This window comes from Cryptotermes secundus, unplaced genomic scaffold (assembly GCF_002891405.2).
Source record: "Cryptotermes secundus unplaced genomic scaffold, Csec_1.0 scaffold321, whole genome shotgun sequence".
Lineage (NCBI taxonomy): Eukaryota > Metazoa > Arthropoda > Insecta > Blattodea > Kalotermitidae > Cryptotermes > Cryptotermes secundus.
In genome coordinates, this window is record NW_019721009.1 from 407,402 (window position 1) to 427,360 (window position 19,959).

Here is a 19,959-nt window from a genome sequence, read left to right on the forward strand (position 1 = left end):
GCTGTGCTCGTTCGAAGTTGAAAGAACACTCAGATATACTGGGTTTTCAGGCTTTGTCCATCGTCCGGATTCTAAATAACTAAGAAAAACACGACGTTTCGGAAAATGGATCTGTTTCCGTCCTCAGGTGAGGGAAGACACCTACTCTGTTGGGTCCCTTAGAAAGACAAAGTCCGAAAACATAGTATCTCTGTGTTATACACCAACGTCAGAACTCTGTAGTATCTACTTGACGGAACTGCTTTGTGGAGCCTTGAAGTAACAATGTCACTGCCTTTATTGGCTACTAGTACTGTACTCCACATTAAATTGTAGTCCTGTTTTTATTCAACTTATGAAGTAGGTCTAAAAGAAAATGGTTGTCACTTGGTAGGTATGGAAATTGGAAAAATAGACGAAGTAGAAAACATAACATGAGTAAGATGACACAAGAGGCAACGCTTCTGGTTTGTATCCCGAAGGTGCCTTATTCGAATTTCGGTTGGACTACAGGCTATCCTGGCTGANGATTTTCTGTATCTGCACAATGGAATGCTGTTGTACTTTTGCACTTTGCCCACAGAAAGCACGGGGCAGCGTTACATTTGAGACGGTAATAGTGGTTCAGGTAATCAAGAAATTTTAGACTCTTCGTACGTAACGCTTAGGTTCATTACCGTATTCACAAGAGCCCGCCATTGGTCTCCATCATGTTTTCCCAAAAACTATTTTACGAGACTTGTGATCCTCCGATGTAAACTTTGTCTCTTCCTTTCAGACCTGCAGATTAAGGTTTTGCATCCGTGAGTTTCATGCGTGCCACATGTCTGTGGAATGCTTTTTCATAATAGCCTTATGGTTTCAGTTAGACACGTATTCCATTCCTCTCGTCCCGTGAATGGGAGCTTTCTACATGATAGTCTAATACTGAGACTGCCGTAAGACAGCGCAGACAGAGTTGGTCGGCAAGGAGTTCTGTCTCTCGTATGCTTATTTAGTAGAAGTTTTAGATATTGTTTTGTGTATTGAGTTTACGTGACTTGTAAGAAGGGTTTTACAATGGATAATTCGCTTCATAGGACGTTATACATTCTAACAACTCGGGACTACAAGCAATACAACTCTATTGTTGTCTACACACTTTGCAGTTCACCGTTACACACTCACTAGAGTTCTCAGTCTTCACTAGCCGTATTCTGGAAACGGATTTATAGCAGTCTCACTGCAACTTCACATCACACACGAAGTTTTCTTTGCACCCCCCAATTCCTTTCTTGCCAATATTTCTTAATCACCTTCGACTGTCATTTCCAGAACTTGACCCAATTCTCCACAATTAACTAAAACTATATCCTTTGTCTCTTTATAACCCCTTTGGCACGGACTACCCAGAAAATCAGCCTACCTATTGTTGAGAAGGCTTGTTTGCTTATCCGCTGCCTAGCAATGATGGCTTATAACATTCCAGCGGGATTATGTTTACTGAATTGCTGTCTAGCAATTGGTCTAAAGATCACAATATTTTTATTTTGTAACTTGTAAGTGTTGGATGCCATGACTCGGTTGTGACTATGAGAAGCGGAGCCTCTAGTGTTATTTATCTTAATTGTTATTGTGTTTGAAGAAAAAATTCCCCATCTATTTAAATAACATAGCTCTCCTGAACAGAGTAGCATCTCACGAGCTCACGGACAGCGGTGATAGAAGGTTGCAATCTTATGGAAAGTAATATCATACGGTTCGGACATAATGCCTCTGCTGGATTGAAGAGGCTCGACATCTGATTCTATTGGTTTCTTGCATAGCTAAATCTTCAACACCCAAGAAGTAGGAAATGCATTTCACAAATATGTATATCTGGATTTACCTGAATCACAAAGTGTTATAATATAGAAGACTTGACTCTTGGTGTAAACAATGTTTGAAATTTCCTTTCTTGTTTCCGAGAAAGTATAGTGTTTAAGAATTTTGCTGTTAATTCTTAACCTAAAACGAAACCTACAAATTATTTTAATTATTAGAACTTCAACTTCGTACTGGAAAGTTCCCGGATTCGAATCTCGTGCCAAGCTTGCCTACACTGACAGGCTCTCAAGGTCATCATAATTCAACATTGACTCTAAGCATCTCGTCCGGCGCGGTTGGAACTTCTTATGAAAATAAAAGAACAAGGAACTCCTAACAATGTTAGTTAATATGTCGAGTTACTTCCCTTTGAAGTTGGCGTTGTATTGCGACGCATGTGACCATTGCTAGGTAACTGTTCGGTAAAAACATTCCCGAAGTTAAGCTCTCAACAAGGTCATCCGTTGTTGTGTATCGGACCAATAGACATGCAACTATAACAATAGACAACAAGAATGAAATGTGTTTTGTATGTGGTCTGGGCCGAGACTTTTGCTAGGCAACTGTGTGGTAACACGCCACTACAACAATAGCGGAGCTGTGTTTACTGTGCTACGAGGTCCGTGCTGTGATTATATGAGAGAGGCAGTTTGAAGGAAGAGGAAAAGATTACGAGAACGAGAACTGAGTCAGTTTTCGGTAGGAGAGGAGTGAGTAGTTGAAGAAGAATTGGAAGTCAGCCTCTGAAGACGTGATTAAAAGATTTAGTCACAGTGAGGCTGTTTTAATTCCGTTATCAGTCAGTATAAGACTAGTGAAGACGGAGAATCCTGGTGCATGTGTAACGGTGAACTATAAATAGCGTAAATCAGCGATAGAGCTGTATTGCCTGCAAGTACGAGTTGATTGTACAAGGTGTTAATAAATAAAATTATCCATTTCAAAACCCTTTATTATTGGTCAAGGAACCCCGGACTCGTGACAATATGTACAACTTCTCTTATTGGGTTCAATCACCCCTATTATTATTATTTGCAACAATGGACTTGACCTACAGTACCTAGGGCGTTGTATAGACCCTAGAGTAACGTAGAGTGAGTCTCATATTCTGAGATTTAATTAAGTGTAACTGCAGCGTCACTATAGGGCCGCATCTCGTCGTAAGCATGGAACAGTGCTCCCGAAGCTTTCGGATGGATAGATTTCTCCCTGTATTTCGAAAGTATCCATTTTTGGACCCGTCGTAGCCTTGTTCTTGCCCTACTGTTCCTATCTGACATGCCGATCCTTACAGAAAGTCAAGTTCACGCCTCCGTAGGTTTTCAGGTCACTGGAGCGAACTGGCCTTTCCAACAGAAGCAGGTATTCCGAGAAAATGGCTCACATCACGAGAACAGTAATATAGATTACATTTTGGTATAGAGTTGAAATTGTATAATTTGAAGCTACACCAATTTCCATATCTAATTGAGGAACTATGACGACCGTCTCTGTGGTCTAGTGGTCAGAGTCCCTGGCTCCAGAGTCAGAGGTTCCGGGTTCTATTCCTGGCGCTAACAGATTTTCTGAGAAGTACTGGGTCTGGAACGGAGCCCACTCAGCCTCGTGAGGATAACTGAGGATCTATTCCAAGGAAATAGCGGCTCCGGTCTAGAAAACCGAAATTAACGGCCGTGGGGATTAGTTGCGCTGATCATGCGACATCCTCTATCCGCTAAAGTTGGTACCAAATTCGCTGACAAGCAGCGGTCGCTCGGTCGGTATAGTCCGCTTTCGGACTAAAACCACGGAGTTTATGACTTCACAGTCCTTTTGTTTGGACCTTGGCCAGTTTTTCAGTATCTTAATCCTATACAGAATCAATAGGATATCTTGGAAGAGGAATCAGCCCGTCGCAAGGCCGTTACCTGCACACAGAATAACACAAACAGAATAAACGCACACAGACACCCATGCTTCAGGTGGGTTTCTGTCCCACGATCCCAGCGTTCTAGCGGGAGAAGAGAGTTCATGCCTTAGACAGCGCGGCTACTGTGATCGGCAAGGAACTATGATAGCGGGGTGTTAATATTTGAATCACTTAAATTTGTAAAGTATTGATATTGAGGGGGTGGGTTACCCAATGCACCGCGACCAGTTTGATCTATTGTGCGTCCCCCTTTGAATTTCTACTGTCTCCATACCCTACCGGTACTGGTGCTTACTATCGTTCCCTTTCTGCCAGCGAGGTTTCTGCCTTGTACTGGCAGTGGTATCTGATAGTTAGTCCCTTTCTGTCAGTGAGGTCGTCCCTCCTCTGGCAGTGGTACCTAAGCTCCCCCATCTACCGGAGGCATTGGAACCTACTTGGGCGGGAAATTTGCCTAATTTAGCTCAGAGGTCTCCTAAAGACATGAGGTTCTTTTACGTGTCGTAAATCTACGACACGGGACCCACGGCTTAAAGTCCCTCCCGGAGGACTTGTTCCCTGAAATTTTCCGCCCTTAAAAATTCCAAGACCTGCGTCGGGTTTGAACCCGCGTACCTTGAGTCATGAGGTGGGAACGTTACCCCTAGACTACGGAGGCCGCTAAAATTCGTAAAGTAACTGACATGGGTATTCTTTTCCATAAACCAGGAGAGGTAGGGTTATATCCGAATAATTCGACATTACATTCTTTTATTGCTGCACGTGAGCACCCAGACGCAACGCTATTCACATGAGCTATAAAGGGACTAAGAATTGTTCCTTCTTGTACAATAAAAATTAATGTAATTAAATAACTTTAGAGTCATGTACAGCCTAGTCACGGCACCCAAATATTTCAAATTGAAAAATTAAATTATCAACAATTTTTTCCTATGTACTCAGACGACAGAAGGGCTGTTATTGGCAGAACTCCTTACCGGCCAACTCTGTCTGCGCAGTCTTACCATTATCACGACCTTATTATGTAGAAAACTCCCATTGACGGGAAGAAGTCAATGGGGTACGTATCTAACTGTAACCATAAAGCTATTATGAAAACATAATCTTAATCGGCAAACTAGATATCTATTTCAGTAGTTATTGTCAGAGTACAAAAGAAAGGATAATCTATTGAACTTCGGGCAATATATAGTAAATATTGTATTCTAAACTCACATTTGTTTAGTTCAGTTTTAATTTGTAACATCGGTACCTCATTTGAAACTAATTCTCCGTCAGCGAAAGGAACGAAAAGATTATCTTACTGTTTCCGTGTGTGTACGTCCACGAATCCGACTGGGTTTTCTTCCAAATAAATTTCGAAATAGAAGGTCAATTCCTTGAACGATCCTCCTAAAATTATAACTCACACTTCTCTGACGTCACTACTCCAAACGGTGGCATCATCTGGTCTGCGAGATTTATAACAAGATGTAAATTACCATCTAAGTATAGGTACTTAATTTTCATGTTATGATTACGTGTTGAAGAGTTCTACGTATCTACTGGAACATAGCACCGTGCAGTCCGTTGAAAGTCAACCGGTCCTTCGGAAGAATATGTCGCCTCTTTCTTCAAGGTTGAAGAAAATTCAAACAAACAGGTGTTGCTACCTGCGTAATGTTGACTTTTATTTTGTTTATTCTTTAATAGAAGAGAACAATTTCCATTATATATCTACAGAGTGTGCAGGTTGGTGAGGTCCTGTGTAGGTGTATATAAACACTCTCTTGTTTTAAAAAAAAGAACCATCCTTTAAACAAGAAACCGAATGATACTGTGGCATGTAGACGCGTTGCTGGGTGACGACCGCGAGATAAGCAGAAATACAACAATTGTTACGGAGTAACGGCTTCGTAAACAAGCATGTTTGAAAGGCAGCAAGAGAAAAAGTGTTTTCTGTGTGGTCCGTGCCGAGATATTATAAGCAGGACAGTTGGAGCAATGAGTTAGTTCTAAGACAGTCCCCAGACAGTAAGAACGTGAACACGGAAAGATAGGACATTGTTAGAAGCCGTTACGAAGAAACGGCTAGTGGAGGCTGAGAAGTCTTTATGTGTTCTGCAGTTACAGTGATCTTTGGAAAGTATAACTCAGTGAGTCTGTGGTAGTCATTTGTAGTTATATTCTGTAAGTATAAAATAATTTAATTACCAAACCAAACCTATTCTATTACCACATCATACACTGGACAATATGTCTATACTCCCAGCAACTAACCAATGTACCTTGAAGACGGAGGCAGCATATACGTCTAAGAAGTCTGTGTCATCATACACGGCCACACTGTGTAACAACCGAAGAATCAAACAGAGGAAAGTTACATACGTCACAGAAGGAACACGTAAACCGACTGCTTCTGGGAATTTTGGAAATACTCAGATACATTATAAACATTTATTATAAATAAAATATCTGAGTGTAGACGCCTGGAGTGCAGTGTCAGGAATGTGTAGTAACATGTAAAATTGTTGCTGTGCTTGATTAATTAAGAGCCACACTTTGAAAACGCATTGCGGAGTGAAAGAATAGCTCCACCATTCCTAGACCTCGGTACTAGATGGAGGTGAGTGATCAACTTCACACAATGGACACTTTGCTTCTGGTGAAAGTGACCCCTGTACCCATCGGATAGGAGGGTGTGTGGGTCTTAAAATCGGTCTGGACCCTGTGGAGTCCAGAAAAATTTCTTATCCCTGTCGGGAAAGGAATTCAAGCCATGCAGCCTGTTTATATACCGACTGAGCTGTTGTGACTCAAAATATAGTGTTTTAATAACAATTCAATTCAAGTGAATTTGATTCTTATTTATTACGTGCAAACTTAGCAGGTCAGAGGTTGATTGCAAAGTTAACATGAGAAGAAGAGAGACAAAATAACAAAGTATATATAAAGCAAAATATAAAAAGAAACAATAATTCAATCAAAAAATCAAAGCTGTCATTAAGAGATGAGGAAAGTAAAATACATTTACAGTTGTTACAATTTGTATTTTCATGTTTGGATTCATCAAGACTACTAGAAACAGTTACACTTCTAATGGCATAAATAGTAAGTAAGGTAAAGCTATCCTTAAAATAGGCACTGGAGGCCCATAAAGTTGTGAGACGTCGAGGCTCCCACATTTTCTAGACCACCGATTCACAGATGGCGGTGTGGTTGTCAGCCTTACTAGCCGGTCGCCCTTAACCCTTCAGGAAGATTTCATGTACCCATTTCTGTTAGACGATGAGTCGACTCCAAGATTATAATACGGCTAGAATGAGTAGGTCAATCGAAACATATGGAGATCCTATCGGGAGTCAAACCTGAGACCTTCCGGCTTGTTACAGAGTGTCTCCACCAACTACACTACTGCGTGCCTTAATTATATAAACATGTAATAATAATGATTACTTCTATATTTACCTTTGAAAGAAATAAACCTGTATATTGTGCTTTCGTCTCCTAACTTACAACGGACTGCTTGTCTACAAGCGCAGAGGACATGAATGGACGGTAGTACGGATAGTGAGAGACTTTGGCTATCGCGACGGCGCGGTCATGTATCTTGAGGAGAAGGTTGGGTACAATCGCACTTACTTTACCGCTTGGAACAACTGCAGCTCTAATAGCGACATCTATAATGTGGTCCGCCATGATGGCCGGTACCTAAACGACTTTGTGCATGAGAATGTAACAGGGGCGTAACGATTGGGTTTACTAACAGTTTCGAAAACACTGTACCTCAATATATGGACTGGATTATCCTTACTTTATTATATTTAAGCATCCTGTTACACTCACACAATATATGAGACAAACTCCGTCTTAAGTGCAACAATTTAATTGTAGTTCTTTCTTCTTTCCTTCCTCTTCCTCTTCCACTTCTTGTTTTGTCGCTGTTCAGGTATTGTTCTGTGTAGGCTCTCTCTGTGTGTGTGCCGCTGCCTATCTTTAATACGTATTAAAGATAGGCAGCGGCACACACACAGAGAGAGCCTACACAGAACAATACCTGAACAGCGATAAAACAAGAAGTGGCCGATGCAGCACTATAGACACAGGGCGAGTACCCCGAGAAATTTTCATTTTTAAAATTTGGAAAAAGAAAAAGAACAGAAAATGTATAGACATTTTAATTTGAATTTAAGTTTTAAAAAAGTGCCAATTTTAGAAATCAAATTGACGTGTGTAGGTTAACAAAGATTTTATACATACATACAATTGGAAAGACTGGTGTTTTAAATTTTAAACTACGGGCAGTGTAGCAGCTACGTAAGAATATACACCTGATGATGGCCATTTAGGGCCGAAACATGTAGTGTAGAGGAAGGAAAGAACAAAGAACTACAATTAAATTGTTGCACTTAAGACGGAGTTTGTCTCATATATTATTCTTACTTGTTTCCTTCATTTTGCTTGTTTCGTTAAATTTGAATGTTGTTACTTGTTTTCTTACTTCTACTTGCTTATTGTTGTTTGTTTCGTTAAATTTGAATGTTGTTGCTTGTTTTCTTACTTCTACTTGCTTATTGTTGTTTGTTTTGTTAATTTTATTTCATTGTTGTGATGCTACTGGGCTGAGGTTTCATATTACAGATAATTAAAAGAACTATGTATTAAATCCTTTGTTTCTGCAGCTGTAAAATTTCAGATACTGTTATTTTAATGTATATTAAAGTAGGAATGCAAAACTAGTCTCAATGCAAGCTGTTAATTGCGAGTATTCTGAACGTCGATCAATTTATTCAAACGCTATTTGAGGAGTCGCGGATGTGGGTATGCAACAGGCAAACCTCCAGCGTTGGGCTACAAAAACTCGCCGCTAAATAGATGAAATCTGTTTCACCCTGATATACTGCATTGTATTTAGACACTTATGTTAGCTGTCAGTAAAACCATCAGAGTTAAGTGTACGTATTAAATATCTTAAACAAGTAATAATTCACGGTATTAGGAATCCAGATCACAGCAGATTATGGGCCGCAGGCATTCTGATGGGAGTATAAATGGGCCATTTGATAATCCAGGTGGCTAAGTTAACCTTATTCACCCAATCGTTCTATCCAGGAGGTTCTGAAGAGATCTACTGTCCTTACTCAGTGACCGTTCAGTAACTAACTGCATGGATCTGAGCCCTTTTCGAGAAGCCACTAAGTGTAAAGTTACTCAAGAATTGCCCAACATTCTATGGAAGCCGAAGATTTATTACCGTGTACAGAAGAGCCCTTAACAGGTCCCTATCCTGGGCCTGATCAGTTCAGTCCATATCATCCCTAAGACCCATTTTAATATTATCCACTCAACTCTCCTTTTTCTTCCTAGTGGTCTCTTTCCCACTGGCGTTCCCACAAATGTCCTAAATGCGTGTCTGTTCCCTCTATTCTTTCTAAATGCCATGTCCATCTCATCCTCCCTGACTTGATCATTCTAATTATATTCGACTATGGGGTGGTAGTGAAGTGAAGATCCATCTTTTCGCCTGAGACTGAACTCGAGTCTCCTCTGTAGAAACACCCTTCTGCAAAACGAAAAAGTTGTAGAATGCTTAAATTCATTCACTCATCATTTCACCCTTCTGATTAATTGCTCTGTATACAACACGTGTTCTTATACAGGATTCGTCCTGTTCAGTCCACCTGGTCTGGACTTGACTAAATTATCTTTTTAACGCCAAATGAGAATTCAGCAGGAAGTTTGTGTTGCAGGTTTTCATACCATAAATTCCTCTACTTTCTGTCATAATCCTTCACGGTCCTACCTCTTAACGAACGATGCTTCGAGGACGATATTTCTTGCTAGTCACAAGCTGGAAGAATACTAATTGCCAGCTGTCTTGGACTGCTTATGTAGCATTGTCAGGATTTGGTGATGCGATTATAGATGGAGTTAGATTCTTGACTAAATTTATTGACCACTAATACATATCACTGGGAACTACAATTATTTACAGCGTTATTGCTGATCTCCACAATTCACAAACCACTACACGCTAAGTTTTCTCAAGCCTGCGATGTATTCATTAGTCGTTTCCTGGTAACGGATATTAACACTGAAGATCCGTCAGCTTCCAACGTTCATGTCCTTCCTGTCCGGCTAATATCCTGAGACTGAAACCTCACATTTCCCATTCAGAGAGGCAGAGTTACTTTACGACTGGAGGTATACCGCCAGTCAGTTCGCCTTGGCGCCAAGCCCCTTGAGACCTACGATGAATATTTTCTCCCTACTGAACACTTGCCTTTATAGTCCTTATGTAACATCCTCACTGACGATAGGATGGATCTATCGTTTACATTTGCTGCTGGTCCTCGCCAGCGCAGTCATTTTCGAGTCCGAGTTACGCTGGACGCATGACCATAATTTACTGTCACAGATTCGAGGCTCCCCCAACCTGGAGGGCCAGGACGCCCATACCCCCCAGGAACAATGTGGCCCGGTTATACTGCCAGGTACTAATTTCCCTTTTCGTCATCTCCTACGACTCGCAGGGCTACGGTGTTGTTATTCGACCCCGCCTCCACACGGGATCTTTTGTCACGTTGCTCCAAACAGTCCCGGTTATAACATCTCGGAACGGACAAACAGAAAATATCGTTCCTCTATTGTTGCATGCGTATCCGTTTACTAAACCGTCCCCTAGTAGCGACCGTCTATTTTCGCTTATTAAAATCTGTTGCCTAGTAGCGTTTGTTTCGCGGTGGCTGCCTAGAAACGGTTCTATACGTCACAATATATATGTTCCCCTTGTTAAAGAACTACTCGTATTGTTGTTCTGACAGGCAAAGTAAAATGTGTGACATACAGCAGTTGTTTCGGCCGCAATTACCTCGCATTCCTCACTTAACGGCCAATGTTTTCACAATTGAGCACAACAATGCGGAACATACGTTAACTTCTCAGGTCACTTCCTGTTCCGACGCAACTCATTACCATTTGTCAAGTCCAAGTGGACAGAGGAGCCGTCTGCAATTCCCCATATAGGCAGCTACACAGCACTCCATTCCTCTCACCCCTCTGTAGTTGTAGCAGTCTACTGGGGTCGAATAATGGACACAATCACGTCTAGTCATACAGCAACAGCAGCTCCCGTGTGCTCATTTACAACCCCTTCCTTCTCTTACTGCCACTGCTCATTTGGAATTGCTCTTCTAAACGACAGATTAATTACATGGTGTTTCTTCTTTATTTGAGACCAGTAACTGTGAGCAACATACTCATACAGCGTTAGTGAGGATCACAGTGGCCGCTCTCTCGAAGGCATGAACCGTATTCGCTGGCTCGAACGCTGGGATCATGGGTTCCAATCCCGCTTGAGGCATGAATGTCTGTATTGTGTTCTTTTATTCTGTCTTTGTGTTTTTCTGTGTGAGACCTTTAGACGGGGCTGATCCCCTGTCCGAGGAGTCCTATTAACTGCACATATTTCTTTTTTCTTTCTCTTTGCTCCAACTTCGGAGCACAGGGCTGATTTCTCAGTTTCATTCATCATTTTCACAGACGGTAGGACTCACTAGAGGGGTGATTAGCTCATCGCAATGCCCCTACCTAAACACAGGACAATACAAACATAGAATAAACGCATACACACACCAAACAACCATGTCTTCTGTGGGATTCGAACCCACGATCCCGGCTTCGGAGCTAGAGAAAACAGTACATTCCTTAGACCACTGGGCTACCGTGACTGGCACTAACTGTATATAGGATCAAGAAACTGAAAAAAAAAGCCAAGTTCGAACAAATGACTGCAGAGCAATAACTGTTAGAAACCGTTGTTAGGGAAAGGCTGATGAAGATACAACACGCTTGAAAGAAGGCGTAGCTGTTGCTGTGGTGATTCGTAAAGTGTGGAGATTACCGATAGCGTTGAAATTACTTGTAGATCCGAGTGATGTGTACAAGTGTTCAACAAATACGTTAACCAATCCATACCCCGTCTATGGTCACACCTAAATCGTGACAATGTATAATCACGAGTATAAATATCATGCTCAATAGTTTTAAACGCAAAATTAAGGCAAATTTGTCCCTGTGATTAATGAATTAAGCACTATATCATAAAGATATCTGGGAGAGTGGAGGTGTAGATCCATCATTCTTGACCCCGGTATTAGTTGGATGTGAATGGTCAGCTTCATATGCAGGGCGCATTATCCCCGGGGAACTAACCTTCCTTATACATTGGTTAGGAGGTTGGGTGGGTCCCAAAGCCGGTCTCGACGCTGAGTAGTGGCCATACACACTCCAAGTTTTGAAGTGCAACGCAGATGAATAAGTTGATATATTGCGTTGCATCAGCCTGCAAGGTACGCGATGAAATTATCCTGATACGTATCTTCTGCAACGTTAACGAAAACTTTGTATTAGTTATCTCGGCGTTAACGGGGTTACAAAGGGAAAGCGAACACATTGTATTTTCACGAAACAGAATGATAGCTTGCGTTTGATATCTGTGACAGGGCTGCAAATTGGTATCCATAGTCACACGTTTTCCATAACAGCAGGCAGCTTGATTCTCAGAAACAGCTCCTTTCACAGTGAATCTACCTTACTCGCCACATAATCGAATGTTTATTGAAAGCAGGTTTGAATTATATATAAAAATAAGAACTCGAATGCCTCGACAGAATAATTGCGAAATATTCACCATCTTGGAGATATTTCATTGTGAAACTCACAGACGTGAAGCCCGAGAACTCCTCGGGACCGGAATAACTTGAAGAACTGTTGGCTCTATATCATCGCCTTAGTTTGTAATGCTTCTGTCTCTATTTTTATTACATTTAGGTAAGATAAAATAAAATTTTCAATGTCCTTAATTAGGTCTTAAAGGAATATGGGTGGGAGCTGAGGTATAGCTCCGCATTTCTTGATCTCAGGACAAATTGGAGGTGAGTGGCTAGCTTTATTCCAAAGCAGCTTTGTCCCTAAGGAAGAGGAGATAAAATCTTGTCCTCTTGGGAATTGAACACAGGCCGTCCAGGATTTAGTACATCAGCGGCCTCTGTAGTCTAGGGGTAACGTTCCCACCTCATGACTCAAGGTACGCGGGTTCAAACCCGGCGGAGGTCGTGCAATTCTTAAGGGCGGAAAAATTCAGGGAACTAGTCCTCCGGGAGGGACTTTAAGCCGTGGGTCCCGTGTCGTAGATCCTCATGTCTCTAGGAGACTTCTGAGCAAAATTAGGTAAAATGTTTCCCGCCCAAGTAGTTTCCAGTGCCTCCGGTAGATGGGGAAGTTATCGGGTACCAATGCCAGTAGAAGGCCGACCACGCTGGCAGAAAGGGGAGAATTATCGGGTACCACACCAGTAGAGGACCGACCTCGCTGGCAGAAAGGGGAGATAGCGGGCACCAGTATCGGTAGGGTATGGCGACAGTAGAAATTAAAGGGGGACTTACAAGAGACTATTAGTCGCGGTGCATGGGGAAACCCACCTCCTCCGTACTTAATAACTGAATGTAGTACATCGCTATACCAACATAAATACATTTAATTTCTTCAGACATGAGCCTTATACTTAATATATATCCATGTTTACAATGAGCGAAATGATAATAATAAATTGTAAAACAAACTTTCCTTTTTGTTCTTTCTTCCGTGATCAATCATTCGTGTTTCAAATATTGTATTCTTGTCTTCCCTATTGCACAGAATGTGAATATGAGATGTTTACGAATGAAGGTAACGATAAGACCTCGAACATTGCAAAATATTGCGGTCTGTATCTTGGGTATCCAGTTCTTCAAATGTAAACGTCAATACAAGAAACACACTTGTAGACACAATTTATTACGGATCAGACAGGCTCACAGTTGCTCCTTCATAAATACATTTGCTGGCTGCATGTACGTATGGTCGTCCAGTGTGTTTAAACCTAGAGTTAAGAAGGTGTCGACTTCTTTATCACTCTGTATGAACAGCAAGCCCTGGGGATCTCGTATTTCCGTTCTTTTGAAATCCGCCATTAAAATGCATGTGGGATATCATTGTATGAAGAGAAGAGACGAGAATTTATTAAATCTTTATATAAATATTTATTGCAGTTATACAGGATACAAAGACGAACTTCTTTTAGAAGAACTGAAGATCGCTGGTTCCTGATAAGTTGGGTGAAGAAGATCTCTCGTAGGTTCTTTCTCTGAGTCTGAGTCTTATGTTACGATCGACAGTCAATCGGCCAGACTGTGTTGTAATGAAGCATCCATCTGGGGCTTAGATCAAATTTTTATCACTGTGAGACAGTTGCGCGGTTTGCTCATGTAGGACGCTCTCTTTGATGAAAGGGCGAATTTGTCAATTATGATTGCTGCTGGTCCTCGCAAGCGCAGTCTTTCTCGGGACCCTTTCGCATGGGACTCGTTGCCATATTTTACTGTCTCAGATTCGAGATTTTCATTTTCGCCTCCTACGACTCGCAGGGCTACGGTGGAGGTATTCGAACCCGGATCCAGACGGAAGAAGTTTGGTTCTCTCTATATTAGCCCACTTTTAGTAGTCTCGCTCCGAACTTGTAGTGAATACCTGTTTCTCCTGTCCGGTTACTGCGCTCTGCTGAACTACTTGCCTGCAGACGCGATTTTCAGTCTTTACATAACAGCAACAATTGTGTTGTAGGTTTTACCTAGTTATGGATTGTTTATTCAAGAAACGTATCTCCAAGAAAACGTGTTCACCGGGCCATTGGGTAGCAGTAGATCGTTTCTATACTGTGATTGGCTAGCGCTTGACCCGCTTTGTGCGGCTCCCACATGCATATATGAAGAACGTACGAAAACTTGAGGTAGGATAAATTTTAATATCGGTCGTTATAGGACCTATAATTGTTGTATTGTGAGACATATTTGTAAGATCATCATCATCATCATAAACATTGTTAATCTCAGTGTGTTAGGTCCACAGTGCCTGTTGCTACGTATCCTACTTCCAAGATGGTCTCGGTCTCTCTTCTTTGCTTTCGACTGTCCTACGTCTCACCATCCTTAAAGTTGCAAACGGAATGACAGGTATGCAAGGCGATATATTAAAATTGTTTCCAGTTTTATCCGTTTCTCTTCAACTGTAGCAGCACATATAATTATGGTAAATATTTATGATTTCGCGTTCCACTCTATGGTCACATTTTGTGGAGCATAGTATACCACTTTCACACATTAGGTTTTCTTTTGGAGAGCCTAATTCCTTTCTTACAATTTCTTCTCAATTATTCTGCCAACCACCAACTCCGGAACTCGACTCAGTTCTATGCTGCAACTGTCAACTCCGGAATTCAAAGTAATTGTCATTCTAGCCGCTAGAGATCCAATTTATATAGCTTCGAGGCGGACTCAGAGAAAGCACCGCTTCCTCTATTGTTGTGTGTTCATATACCGTTGCATGAATGTGTTTAACGCACCGTTGCGTAACAGAAGCGCGGCGCGGACACACAGAGAAGGACGTTTGATACATTTCTTCTGTTGTTGCATGACGTCACAGATTAAATGACGCGTCATTTTGCTTCTTGTTTAGGGACCATTACCTAACAACGGCTGTTTCTCTGCCCTCACATTTCTTGCTTTGAGCAAATACGCCACAGTATTAATTTTTATTACGTAACTTGTACTGATATGGTCACGTGTGTGAATGTGACTATAGAAGAGGTTTGGATTGGAGGATGGATTTACTGACCGCTTATACACACGACTCGAACTACAAACAATTAGAGAGCCACCGCTAATCTCCACCATTCACTATTCAACTCAGCTAAGCACTTTTTAGCCTACCGTATCTTCACCAGCCGTTTCCTGGCAACGACCATTAACCGTGGAGTTTCTTCAGCTTTCTTCGTTCAGGTCCTCTCTTCAGAATATCGCGTGCAGAACACACTATACTCACTAAGCTCAAAACCTCCCGGTAATAATATCTCGACAAAGATCACACAGAAAACACAGATTTTATTGTGTGCGTGTGTATGTTTTTGGATGTTATCTAGTAACGGGCTTTGTTTACAGAGTCACCTCTTATCGACAGGTCTATACGCCACAATATTTTTCAGCTGTACTATATTTTATTAACTAAGCTTCTAATTTTAAAGAAGAGATATGCAAGTTCTTGTTCGTCTGGTAAACTGGACAACAAACGGTTAAAATCAACGATGAATTGAAAATATTGATATGACGGGGACAAATATAATGAGTTTAAAAATATTTCTTAAAGCCGGAAGGCTTTATGTTATTGTGTTTTTTATTGACCTGATCCTTCCAGCCGCACTATGGCCCTAGGGTCAACTCATCCTCTAATAGAAATGAGTACCAGGAATCTTCCTGGGGGTAAAGGGTGGCCGGCAACTAATGCTGGCAATCTTAACGCCATCTGCGAACCCATATTCTAAAAAGTGTGACAGCCTAGACGCCTCACGACCCTATGAGTCTCCGTGGGCTCTTACAGGTATAATTTAATATTCGTTTGTCTTTTTCAACAGCATATTGAAATCATATTCAAATTCAAGCTACCTAATAGAAGAATCAAACCAAGTGACTTTTATGACGCCCCCGCAAACAAAGTCCTACATTTCATTCGAAGTGTAGGATTGATAAATGGTTAATCAAAAGGGGAAGCACAATAGATCATTGAAGGTTGCAGTGCTAGGGCCAGTTTTACGGCCCATCCCTCATACTCATATTCATCTAATAGAAGTTGTCAAAATTGCATAAACTCTCATTTTCATTCATTTGGTTCAGTGATCCTAAACGCTTTCAGGGGAGAAATAACACGTATGCACCGGCTCTTTCAATTTGCTGTCACTCACCTGTCAATTTTCACATGTCTTTTGCAGGAGCTGCTGGATGAACCTGTGTCCAGTCACAATACAGGGATTCGTATTCACATCCTGTTGAGGTGAGTTCGTGGAATCAGAGTACGTTCCAGCTCTAGGACTGCTGGAATGCTTGTTCAGACTCTTTCTTCACAGATTTCGCTACAGTATCCACACCATTATGTCAACATTGCTTTCCAATGGTTCACTTTAAAAGTATATTTGTGGAGAGACACAATTGTTGCCAATAGGTTACTTGTTGCGTTGAGAAAGATTTTTTTTTCGATGTCTCTACTTTCTAAGACATGACTTGAACCAGAGTACTTTATATTGTCAAGTTCAATTATTAAGTCAGAGAACGTCTGTCACTTTTTTCTATAATTTCCCAACGCTGTACACATCCGTTATTCTGACTGTATTTTCTTTTCCATTGCACATGTTCGTAAAATGATCCGTTTCAGGTTTACTGGCGCTACAAAACTCTGTTTGGGGTCTGGTCCTCCACCATGGATTTGTAAGAAAATGCTTCGTTAACCCACACCCAAAACGAACTTGGAGTACCAGGGACTACATTTCATCTGGCCTCTGACTTTGAACTGTTAGGCATGGGTAGCTCTACCAGGAGCTTACGTACCCACCAGCATAATTCTCCGAGTTATTCGGGCGCCCAAACCTCTATAAAATAAGGCTGTAGTCCTCGAGTACGGAATGAATTCGCACCATAATTAATGATTAACCAATGGTGTGAAGATTTAAACAAGCAGTGGATTTCAGTAAAGCTTTCCTTGGGTTAAAATTATGCTCTATAGCCCCTCTTTCGAAACACACTGCATTGTACTAATTCATAAAGTGGCATTTCTAAAGGAACTACAACATTTTATGTGCACACTAATATGGATAACTAAGCGCAAATATCGCCTTAGACCTCTAATAATTTCATGCGGGGCGTAAACAATAACATAACATTTCTATATATCTATGGCCCTACAACCATTTGTTGGGCATTGGCCGCATTTTCAATTTCTTGATCCTATACAAAGTCGGTAGGACTCCTTGGATGAGGGATCAGCACGTCGCAAAGCCGCTACCTGTACACAGAACAACACAAAGACAGAATAAACGCACAAAGACATCCATGCTTCAAGTGGGATTCGAACTCACGATCAAGTATTCGAAATGGCGAAGACAGTTCATTCCTTAGACAACGCTCCCACTGTGATCGGCAAACAATAATAACGCAGTCTGGTTTATTTTGTTGGATTGGCGTAGCAATGGAATGTGCTGAAACTTACAATTTAAATACATCAGTTTCCATATTTGTTTTGTTCTGTTGCGAGAGGTTCCTGTTGGAGATTCTTGTTAGCATAAGTTTATGTTTCATCTGGCAATTCCGCTCTGGAGATGAATGTAGGAAAGATAACCTATCGTACGGTACCGAGGGGATAATTTAATATTTAGAAGGTTTTGTGTGTGAGGCAATTCTACTCTCTATTATCCCACACGTCACCAAGATGTTTATTGGAAGACATAAATTATTTAGTGACAGAGTAATTAAATAACTGAGTAGCTCTTGGAAGAGTCACAACAGATGTAGAGTGGCGCAAGGAAATGGGTGTCTTTTGCAAAGACGATTCTAATACTCATAATTATTATCAGCCGTTGCGTAGGTTTGAGCAGTTCTGAAATATTTTATTTCGTTCAGGGTGAACATAAAACATATAATATAAAATGTAGGGAGAGAGTTATGCATTTCTTCTTATGATTTTACAATACATACATCTAATAACATCCTAACAGAGGGATTCTGACAAAGTTGATCCTATGAACATAATCGTGATTTGAAAATATATAATGGAACACAGGACCCCTTTCTAGAGATTTCCTCAGTGAGAAACTTTATTAGGATAGTAGGTATATTTATTTTTATTTTACATGCCAATTATGTGCATTTACTAAGTAGGGACTAAGTAAAAGAGTTCGCTGTTAGGAAATGAGTGTAAACAGGAACAGAGGAATGGCGACGCTGACATTTAGGATGATAATGGGCAGAAACGAGGCTTCAGCCGTTCTTCTGTAGTGTCCACATAAGACCAGCAGAAATGTATCATGGCAGGTGGTCGTAGGATTCGTTGCTTTCGAATATTATTCACACGTTTTGGTGCGAAACTAAGTCTTCCCATTTCAGACAATTTTAAATTAAGATCTCTTATTGCTATTAAAGTGCTAATGTGTAGACGAAAATCTGTATTCTTACCCATCTTGTGGGATCTTTGCATTTGAAAACGATTCACAAGTTTGAGTTTGAAATTAAGCAAACACTTTCAGAAAATGTTAAGAGAAGAATTTCCTATTTATTAACATTTTTTTTAATTCGCTTAGTAGGGGCGTGGAATTCAACTGGGTCCACTTGGCACGGAGGCCACTGATTGGCCTATTGTAGCCTGCCCCAGGTGATTATGATGATGGAGAATTTGGTGGAATGAAGATTGGCAGGGGAAACCGAAGCACCCGGAGAAAACGCGCCCCAGCGCCACTTTGTCCACCACAAATCCCACTTGACCAGATCGGGATCGAACCCGGATCGCCGCGGTGGGAAGCCAACGACTAACCGCTTAAGCTATGGCGCGGCCGTTTATAACTGGTTAATGAGCCGATCACAGTGGCCGCACTGTCTAAAGCATGAAATGTCTTCGCCCGCTCGAACACTGGGATCGTGGGTTCGAATCCCGCTCAAGTCATGGCTGTCTATCTGCGTTTATTCTGTGTTCGTGTTGTCCTGTGTGGATAACGGCCTTGCGACGGACTGATCCCCCACTCCAAGCAGGCCTACCAACTGTCTAATATTAAGAAAGTGAATTAAAAAGAAGAGTTTCATGGATGCCCTATGATTCAAATGATAACAGCAGGAACAAATACTTACCATAGGATTCTGACGATTCTGACACACTGATATATTGGGTTTTTGGACTTTATCCATCGTCCTGGTTTTTAAGATAACTAATAAAAACACGACGATTCGGAAACTGGATCAGAACTGAAACAGATTCAGTTTCCGAAACGTCGTGTTTTTATTAGTTATCTTAAAAACCAGGACGATGGATAAAGTCCAAAAACCCAATATATCAGTGTGTTATACACCATCGTCAGAATCCTATGGCAAGTATTTGTTCCTGCTGTTATCATTTGAATCATAGGGCATCCATGAAACTCTTCTTTTTTAATTCACTTTCTTAATATTAGACAGTTGGTAGGCCTGCTTGGAGTGGGGGATCAGTCCGTCGCAAGGCCGTTACCGACACAGGACAACACGAACACAGAATAAACGCAGATAGACAGCCATGACTTGAGCGGGATTCGAACCCACGATCCCAGTGTTCGAGCGGGCGAAGACATTTCATGCTTTAGACAG

The 19,959-nt window shown here is 41.3% G+C and overlaps 1 long non-coding RNA gene across 1 annotated transcript in view; it reads left to right on the forward strand.

Moving 5' to 3' along the window:
- Positions 1-19,959, forward strand: part of LOC111875059 — a 707,234-nt gene that overhangs the window by 122,018 nt on the left and 565,257 nt on the right. The window contains exon 2 of the long non-coding RNA XR_002844658.2: positions 16,572-16,633. This is a non-coding gene — a long non-coding RNA (uncharacterized LOC111875059). The remainder of the gene's footprint in view (positions 1-16,571; positions 16,634-19,959) is intronic.